General features: G+C 40.4%; 1 pseudogene; it reads left to right on the top strand.

Moving 5' to 3' along the window:
• The window catches only part of LOC147915918 (uncharacterized), a 42213-nt pseudogene extending 34055 nt beyond the window's left edge, over nucleotides 1-8158 (top strand).
• The last annotated feature ends 2213 nt before the right edge of the window (nucleotides 8159-10371 follow it).

Genomic DNA, 10371 nt, shown 5'->3' on the forward strand with positions numbered 1-10371 from the left:
AATCCTTGCCTTAATATTTCATAAGCTATGAACCACAGTATTAACCACTACTAACATATTCCCCAAAAATATAAAATTGTGGGGCAAAGGGAAAGGAAAAAATATTCTGTTTTTGAGTTTTCAAATCAACTAATGTATAACACATATAATAAAATGCACATTTTTATTATTTATTTATCACACATTTTAAGTGAACAGTTTAATGAGGTTTGACTAATATAAACCTCAGTCAGGAGACTATCAAACATATCCACTACCCTAGGAAGTTCCCTTGGGCTCCTTCCATCATAATCAACTCCCATGCCCTCCCTCAGGCAATCACTGATCCGATTACTATCTGATTAGTTCTGCCTGTTCTAGAACTTCACATAAATGGTATCATAGTGTGCACTCTTTTGTGCTTAGCTTCCCTGGATCAACATGTTTTTGAGATTCATTTATGTTGTATATTTTAGTAGTTCATATCTACTGCTGATTAGTATTCCATTTTATGACTATGCCATAATTTGTTTATCTATTCACCTGTTAATGGACATTTGGGTTTTGGGCTATTATGAATAAAGTTTCTTGGATGATCATGTACAATTCTTTGCATGCACATATGTTTCCACATGTCTTGGATAATTACCTGGGAGTGGAATTGCTAGGTCATATGGTAAGTGTGTGTTCGACTTTATAAGAAACTGCTAGACTATTTCCCAAGGTTGTTGTACTATATGACATTCTTATCAACAATGTATGAGAGTTCCAGTTGATCCAAAACCTCATCAACACTTAGTATTGGTAATTTTTTTGTAACTCTAACCATTTTAGTGAGTATGTAGTATCTCATTGTAGTTGTCATTTACATTATATGACTAAAGATGGAGAACAAAATTTTATCTGCTTGTTGATTATTTTTAAAATGTCTCCTTATGTGAAGCATCTTTTCAAGTCTTTTGACCATTCAAAATTTATGTTTTAGAGTATCTCCAAGGGTTCCATGCATATTCTTCCCGGCCTCTTTAGTAATAGCCAGGATTACTTCCCCCTTTCTTTTACCTTTTTGCCTAATGACATGAAAATCCCAGAATAGCCTGAAGGCATAGTGGGTTACCATTTTGGGTCTCCTTTCTTGGGTGCTAAGACCTCTGTGGCCCAGAGTCATAGGGAGAGTGAGAAGAAAATCTTTGTAAGTGATTCATTCAGTATAATAGTGAGAGGTACTGCTTCACTCCCACTTCCTCCTCTGTGTCCCTGGAACCACATTTTCTGACTATGGGAGAAGAAATTCTATATAGAACAGCATGCCAACCTCATTGAGTGTGGTCTCCCATGGGCACTTTGAGTCTTTGACAGACCATTCCACTATTTGTTAAGATCAGCTGTTTGGTGATGGGGGTAAATGGTAAAATCAGTGAATCTCATGGACATCAGGCCACAAACTTTCTTCCTGATTGTAAAGTGAGTTCTCTTATTAGAAGTAATGTTGTGTGGAATCTCACAGTGATGAATAAGATGATCAGCAAGTCCACAGATGGTGTAGCTGGCATACAAGATTGGCAGGCAGAAAAAAATAAATATCAAGAATGAATGTTTATTCCAGTGAGGGAAAATCATTTTCCATCTCATGATGGAAAGAGTCCAATGCAATCAACTTACTAGTGGGTGGCTGGCTGATCCCCCACGCTGTGGCAGCCTATCAAAGTCTAAGGGTTGGTCATTGCTGCTGGCATGATGAGGACTCAGCTGTGGTGATGGCCAGGTCAGCCTTGGTGAGGGAAAGTCCTTGTGACTGAGCCCATGCTTAGTATCCATTCCTGCATGTTGGATGTTTTGTTATTGAGTGCAATGAACAAGCACTGAGAGAACTGGGGAAAGAGGCTGACTGGCATCCTCAAGACAGTGATTTTATCCACCTGATTACTGATAATCTCCAGCACAGTGGGACCTTCTCTTGTACATTCACATGGGATTCAATGAGGGCCAATTCTGAGAGTTTTATTCACATAACTCATCTCCAAATTTCCTTGCCTGATCTTCAATCTTTTTCCTTTAATATCTCTGAAATCTAGCCAAGCCATCAGTCACTTCCCATGAATCACTATAGATGCATACTTCAAACCATCTCTCTTTTTATGGATGAAATTCTACCTCCTGGGAGACATTGGTCTTTAGCCAATGTTCTGAGTGGATCTATATCACCACAGTATACCATTCAGAGGTATTTGTAAACCAGGCTTAAAGTATTTTCTTCTCTCTTAAGTAATCATAAGAAATTCTCTGGAAGACTCTTGATTTGGATTGAGGAAGAGAGAGCAGTGTGGCAGGAGGAGGCACATTGGTTTGTGATCCACCTGTTTATGTAACTTACTTGAGACTTCAGGATTTGCTTAAGCAAAATCTTTATAAAACAGCTCCACTTATCCATGGGGTTTTGTTGGACATGAACAATTTTATGACTTGATGAACTACATAAAACCCTGCACGTTATGGGAAGCTCAGATTGTATGATCACCAAGTATTTCATGGTTAAGCATTCAGTCTCCAAGGGCTCAGTAGTAAGCCAGTAGCTGTTTCTCAAAAAGAGTATAGTTATTTGTCTAAGAAGGCATACCCTAACCCATCAGGAAACTCTGCTTCTCTTTTTCTATTTTGGCTTGCTACAGACTCCATTTAACACACTGATCTTCCGTAGATTATCTGCTGGGTCCTAAGCACCAAATATCCGCTTAGATCAGTTGGAGCCTCTTCCTCTGAGCCTTGGTAAATAGGTTGGAACAGCACACACAGTTACATTGCTAACTTCAAAACCCAGAGACCCAGTAACAATATATCTTTATATTTGGGATTTGAGAAGGGCAGGATAAAGAGTACAGCAAGTTGTCTTTCAATTTGGATCAGATGTCCCACAATGTCCCAGACCACTGATTCCTACAAATCTCACTGTAGCAGTTCAAGTCTATATTTTCATGGGAATATCTCCTATCTTCTGATACCCATGTAGCTCATAACATTGCCTAGAATACCATTATATCTTGCTGTAGTTTCTACAAGCATGATGTCATCAATCTAGGGACCAGTTGACATCCTGTGGTGATGTTGAGATGAACAGGGTATCTGGGATTAAATAGTGGTACACAGCTGAATAACCGCTGTAGCTCTCAGGCTGGGTGGTGAGTGTACTCCTGTCCCTTCCAGGTTAAAGCAATGTTCTTCTGGTGTTCTCTCCTTTCTGGGATAGAGTAATAAGCACATTCTTTACATCTGTGATTCTCTAACTTTAAACGTATGTCAGAATCACCTAGAGGGCTCATTAAAGCACAGGCTTCTAGATAATTCCTCCAGAGTTTCTGATTCAGCAAGTCCAGATTAAATAGAGATGTGATAAGAATCAGCACCATTAAATCTTTCAGACCATTGACAGCATCACAAATTCCTTTGTTCTCCCAGGGATATATTATGACTTTTGGTTTATAATTTTGGCATGGATCAGGGAGCTAATATAGCACTTCTGCCAATTACTGAGTAAATCTCTTCCTGAGTAAATACTCAGGAGACAAATGGATTCACACTACGATATGGACCCTGGACAAAACTTAAACATTTATCATCTGACTTATATAACTCTTAAACCAGAGTGGCATTCTGGGTCCCTAGGAATCAAGCAGCCAGCTCAAAGTCAGGGTTCAAAAATTCTCAAAATTTTTGTATTTTCCTTTTCCCAATGTACAGGAACCCTGGCAAATGGCCACATGTCCTTTAGGGAAGGACAGAGGAAAATTATGAAAGAAACTGTGTTATTACCTCAAGCATATCAGGCTTCCATTCAGTCAAAGGACTCTGGGTGTCTGAGCTGACACAGGGCTGAGAATTCAGTGAAGAACTATATTTCACTATTATCATGGGTCAAGTTAGACCTCTGTTGGCCAGACCTAGAGGGTTTTTTTGATTATACAGATAAATTAGTACCTTAGTAAACTGTTCATCTAGTTTAGTTTTATGGCCTCATGATTAATTAAGTACTACCAGAGATCTGTGTGGATTCAATTATTTGGTTATCAACTTCAGCACAGGAACCTATTATGATAACCATTTCCATCTTGTCTTGGGTGGGTAAGTGCTACTTGGCCTCTTTTTACTCCAGGATCTCATCATCCTCATTGAGGTTATGGAGCCTGTTTCAATACTGGCATCTCCTAACACATCCTTGATCAACAGGAAACAGTCACCGGAGTTTTTTTGTTTGTTTGTTTCGTTTAATGCTGGTGCTCTTTTCATCAATGTATTTCTCTAGGCACTTATGAAGTGAGGCTCTTCTGGGACCTCTTGGGAGGGAGGAGGCTATAGTTAGGGGATGAATCTCGCTTATCCTACACTTCTATCTTTATAAGTTATTGGATTACTTTCTCTACACCTCAACGGTGGCTGTTCATTAGAATCAGGCAGGGGGTTCTTAAAAATCCTGTTGCCCAGGCTACGTCTCTGTCCAAGACTTTCTGGAAGTGAGACCCAGGCATAAATACGTAAGTACTTTTTAAAATTCCCCAGCTAATTCCACATTGCAATTACAAAATGAATTTATTAAATCCCATATTTAATGTAGGCCATTATTGAGTATAGATTTCAACATTAACTTGTTGAGCAAACAATTTAAACTTGTTCCACTTGCTCAAGTTAGCACATTAAATCCAAACTCTATAGTAATGGTACCTATATTGATAAAATCAACCCAGTCTAAAATTAAATGACTTCCTGTTTGTCCTAATACTCTTAGAATTCATTCCTATACATATTCCCCACATTTTTCTACAAGCAAAATTTTAATTGAAGTATAACATACATAGAGAGTAAAATGTAAAATGTGTAAGTGTATAGCTTCACGAATTTTACAAAATGAACACACCCTTGTAACCATTTCATTAACCAGAACATTAACACCACATCAGAAACTCCTTCATGGTGCCTCACAGTCATTACACCTTCATAAAATTAAGTACTATTTTTAAATGTTCATCACTATAGAGTAATTTTGCCTGTTTTTGAACTTTAAATAAAAGTAATCTTACAGTATGTACTCCTTTATATCTGCCTTCTTTTCCTTAACAAAATATCTGTGAGATTCATCCATATTGTTGTACATAGCAGTAGCTGGTTCTTTTTCATTGCTGTATAGTATTTCATTCTAAGCAATTTACCGTATTTTATTTACCAGTTTTATTTTTTAAATCATTTGAGTTGTTTCTAATTTTTGAATATTCCAGTGTTTCTATTGTGAATGCTCTTGTATATATCTTTTGGTACACATATGTATGTATGCACGTCTATTGTATGATCAGTCTTTTTAATTTTATTCATTCCAGTGAATGCATTGAGATATCTCATTATGGCTTTAATTTGTATTTATCTGATGATATTTAGCACCTTTCATTTGTGTATTGGATATTTGGATGTCCTCTTTTGTAAAGTGTCTGTTTAAGTCTTTTGCCTGGTTTTTTTTTTTTTAATTGAATTGCCTGTCTTTTTTCTTATTTATAGTTAGCAGGCTGGGTCCCCTTGAGGAAGGAACTGGATACACTACTGAAATTTATACTGTTAATCTTTCTCCCAGCCTTCCCCAAAGGGACCTATGGCCTTTACCAGAGTAACTGCACATTGGGGAAAGGAAATAATCAGAACTTTCAGAGGCTACTGGACACTAGCTCTGAATTGACACTAATTCCGGGAGACCCAAAACATCACTGTGGCCCTGCTGTCAGAGTAGGGGCTTACGGAGGTCAGGTGATCAATGGAGTTTTAGCTCAGGTCCATCTCACAGTGGGTCCAGTAGGTCCCCGAAACCATTCTGTGGTGTTTCTCCAGTTTCAGAATGTATTATTGGACTAGACATACTTAACAGCTGGCAGAATCCCAACACTGGTTCCCTGACCTGTGGAGTGAAGGTTATTATGGTGGGAAAAGCCAACTGGCAGCCACTAGAACTGCCTCCACTTAGGAAAATAGCCAACAAAAAGCAATACTGCATCCCTGGAGGAATTGCAGAGATTAGTGCCACCATCAAGGACTTGAAATATTCAAGGGTGGTGATTCCCATCACACCCTCATTCAACTCGCCTATTTGGCCTGTGCAGAAGATGGATGGATCTTGGAGAATGACAGTGGATTATCACAAGCAGGTGGTGACTCCAATTGCAGCTGCTGTACCAGCTGTGGTTTCATTGCTTGAGCAAATTAACACATCTCCTGGTACCTTGTATGCAGCTCTTGATCTGGCAAGTGCCTTTTTCTCCCTACCTGTCCATAAGGCCCACCAGAAGAAAGTTGCTTTCAGCTTCCAAGGCCAGCAATACACCTTCACTGTCCTACCTCAGGGCTATATCAACTCTCCAGCCCTGTGTCATAATTCAGTTCACAGGGATCTTGATTGCCTTTCCTTTCCACAAGATATCACATTGTTCTATTACACAGATGATATTATGCTCATTGGACATAGTGAGCAACAAGTAGCAGCTACTCTAGACTTATTGGTAAGACATTTGCATGCCAGAAGGTGGAAAATAAATCCCACTAAAATTCGGGGGTCTTCTACCTCAGTGAAACTTCTAAGGGTCCATTGGTGTGGGGTATGTAGAGATAACCTTGCCGAGGTGAAGGATCAGTTGTTGCATCTGGTCACTCCTACAACCAAGAAGAGGCACAACATCTAGTTTGACTCTTTGGATTTTGCAAGCAACATATTCCTCATCTGGATGTGTTACTGTGGACCATTTACTGAACGATCTGAAAAGCTGCTAGTTTTGAGTGGGGCCCATAACAAGAGAAGACTCTGCAGCAGGTCCAGGCTGCTGCGAGGGCTGCTCTGCCACTTGGACCATAAGATCTAGCAGATCCAATGGGGCTTGAAGTGGCAGTGGCAGATAGGAATGCTGTTAGGAGCCTTTGTCAAGACCCTATAGGTGAATTTCAGTGTAAGCCTTTAGGATTTTGGAGCAAAGCCCTGCCATCGTCTGCAGATAACTACTCTCCTTTTGAGAAACGGCTCTTGGCCTGCTCCTGGGCCTTAGTAGAGATTGAACACTTGACCATGGGCTGCTAAGTTACTAGGTGTCCTGAGCTGCCCATCATGAATTGGGTGTTATCTGACCCACCAAACCTTAAAGTTGGGTGTGCACAGCAACACTCCATCATCAAATGGAAGTGGTATATGTGATCGTGCCTGAGCAGGCTCTGAAGGCACAAGTACGATACATGAAGAAGTAACCCAAGTGCCAATGATCCCCATTCCCACCTTCTCTCTCCCAGCCTGCACCTATGGCCTCATGACAAGTTCCTCATGACTGATTGACAAAGAAAGAGAAGACTCGGCCTGGTTTACGGATGGTTCTGCACTATATGCAGACACCACCTGAAAGTGAACAGCTGCAGCACTACAGTCCCTCTCTGGGTCATCCCTGAAGGAAAGAGTGAAGGGAAATCCTCCCGGTGGGCATAACTTTGGGCATTGCCCCTGGTTGTGCACTTTGCTTAGAAGGAGAAACGGTCAGATGGGCAGTTATACAGTTATGCATCGCTTAACGACAGGGATACATTCTGAGAAATGCGTCGTTAGGCATTTTCATTGTTGTGTGATCACCATAGAGTGTACTTACACAAACCTGGACAGTATAGCTTACTGCACACCTAGGCTGTATGGTGCTAATCTCATGGGATCACCGTGATATGTGGTCCGTCATTATGCTGTGCACGACTGTATACTGATTCATGGGCTGTGGCCAATGGTTTGGCTGGATGGTCAGGGACTCAGAAGGAACATGATTGGAAAATTGGTGACAAGGAAATTTGAGGAAGAGATATGTGGATAGGCCTCTTTGAATGGTCAAAAAACATACGGGTATTTGTGTCCCATGTGAATGCTCACCACAGGGTGATCTCAGCAGAGGAGGATTTTGATAATCAAGTGGCTAGAATGACCCGTTCTGTGCATACCAGTCAGGCTGTCTTTTTTCCAGCCACCCCTGTCGTTGCCCAATGGGCTCATGAACAAAGTGGCCATCATGGCAGGAGTAGAGAGTAAGTATGGGTTCAGCAACATAGACTTCCACTCACCAAGGCTGATCAGGCTGTGGCCACCACTGAGTGCCCAATATGCCAAGAGCAAAGACCAACATTGAATGATTGAGATTAATTATGGTTTAATGAGAAATGTATGGGTGCCAATTTGACAAGGGGTGGACTTGTGATGGTTAATTTTATGTGTCAACTTAACTGAGGTAAGGAATGCCTAAATAATTGGTAAAACATTGCTTCTGGGTGTGTCTGTGAGGCTGTCTCCAGAAAAGATGTGAGTGGGCATCATCCAATCCACTGAAGGCTTGAATAGAACAAAAAGGCAGAGGAAGGGTAAATTCACTCTCTCCGCTTGAGCTGAGATATCCATCTTCTCCCACCCTCAGACATTGTTGCTCCTGGTTTTTGGGCATTCGGATTCAGACTGAGACTTACACCATCAGCCCCTTGATTCTCAGGCCCTTTGACTTGGACTGAATTACACCATGGGCTTTCCTGGTTTTCCAGCTTGCGTATTTTCAGCAGATCATGAGACTTCTTGGCCTCCATAATTACATGAGCCAATTCGTATAATAAATCTCTCTCATGCTCCCTCTCTATTGGTTATGTTTCTCTGGAGAACCCTAAATAACACATATGGTATATACTTCTATTTACTGAGGTCATTTTAAATTTTTCTCAGAATGTTTTGAATTTTCTGTGGAGAGGTTATGCATACTATCTGCTGGCGTTGATGACAAGTGATCCTTGGATTCATGGAGCACCATGTTTCAAAGAGCAAATGGAAGAGTTAGTTGGAGGTGTAAAGAAGAGAAGAATATCCAGGTTAATATCTAAAATTATTACCTTTTATAATCATATAAATGAAAGAGAAGTGCCCAATGCAGTGCCCCATATATAACATATAGGTGTCCTTTCTCTTCTTATATCTCACTCCAGAGGTTCATTGAGTCTTCTGTTGATCCCAGAAGGCTACATGAAGGAGAGAAGCACATGTGGGGCTCTGAGAATGAAGGTTGTAACAAATATATTAGATAAGGCTTATGGGGCTCTTAGTGCTTGGCATACAGTAAGTGCTCAATTCATCATGATGATGATGTTGGTGTTGAGGCTGATGATGCCTGCGAAGACATGGACAGCTACAAACCAAGATCTGTTCTTATTATGTAAATACGGAGGATTAGAGCTGGACCAGATTTAGTGTTGTCTTATCTAATTTTCCACTGAGTGCCAATGAGAGCTAAGGAGAGTCCAGAAATAGGGGAACATTCCACAGAAGAGCATAAACATTGTTGCCAACCCAGCATCAGTTTCAAAATGTGAAGTAAGAGGGATTCCAACAGAATCAAAGAGACACATTTTCTTGCGGAAGCGCACTCTCACAGATGATAATGAAAATGAAAAAACGATGAAAATAATTTATTTACCCAAATAAGTTTATGAGGAGAGATACAGTTTTCTAAGATTATTCATATAAAATGAAAAATCAAAGTGAATTAAGAGGCAAAATGATGAACAAATCTGTTTCCCAAGCTATTCTAAGAAGAAAAAGACAATGGTTTGGCTTAAGCTATTGGATAAAACCACATCGATAAGATAAGATTTATTGGATCTCTGATAGAGTAAATATTTGACTTTTTTTCCCCTTTTTGGGGGGGGCAGTTGGCATATGAACACTTCTGCTACTTGAAAGTAGTCACAAATTAGGTGGGTGGCAGGACCCTACTTCCCATTAAAGAAGCTGAAGAGAGAATGTATTCCCTTTCCTTCCTCCCTGACTGTGAGGATGACTCAGGTTCAGCCAACTGGATGTCCCCACCTGGGACTTGAACCTTGAGCTCATGACCCAAGAAAAAATTGGAAACCTGAAACAATTGGAGATTTCTCACGCTAGTGGCAGCAGAGCCAAGTGGTTTCCCATTCCGACTGCTCTTGGGGCCTGGCTTCAGCTGTGCACTCAGTTGCCCAACCTCTTCACTCCTGTGCATTTTCCATGTCTGGTGCTTTAGCCTTCCTGTCAATTTTGTGGGGTTCCAGAAGCCCTTCAAATAAATTTCTTCTGTGTTTAAAAAATCAAGAGTTAAATTTTGTTGATTATCTGGTATAGCTGGACAGTGTTTATTCTAGAATAAGAGATAGATTGGTTGTTTGATTTTAAATGCCAAATTCCCACAGTGATTAGAAGCACGAGAGTTGAGCAAAGGAGGAAAATAAGATTCTAAAAGAGTTCCAGTTTCCTTAAAAAATGAGGGCTATTTTCAGCCAGTTTATTCCACGTTCAGCTTCCCTTCATGAGCGCTTGCTATGTGTATGGGGAGATGTAGT

Source organism: Ceratotherium simum, chromosome 11, assembly GCF_057802395.1.
Source record: "Ceratotherium simum simum isolate JZ-2026a chromosome 11, ASM5780239v1, whole genome shotgun sequence".
Classification (NCBI taxonomy): Eukaryota; Metazoa; Chordata; class Mammalia; order Perissodactyla; family Rhinocerotidae; genus Ceratotherium; species Ceratotherium simum.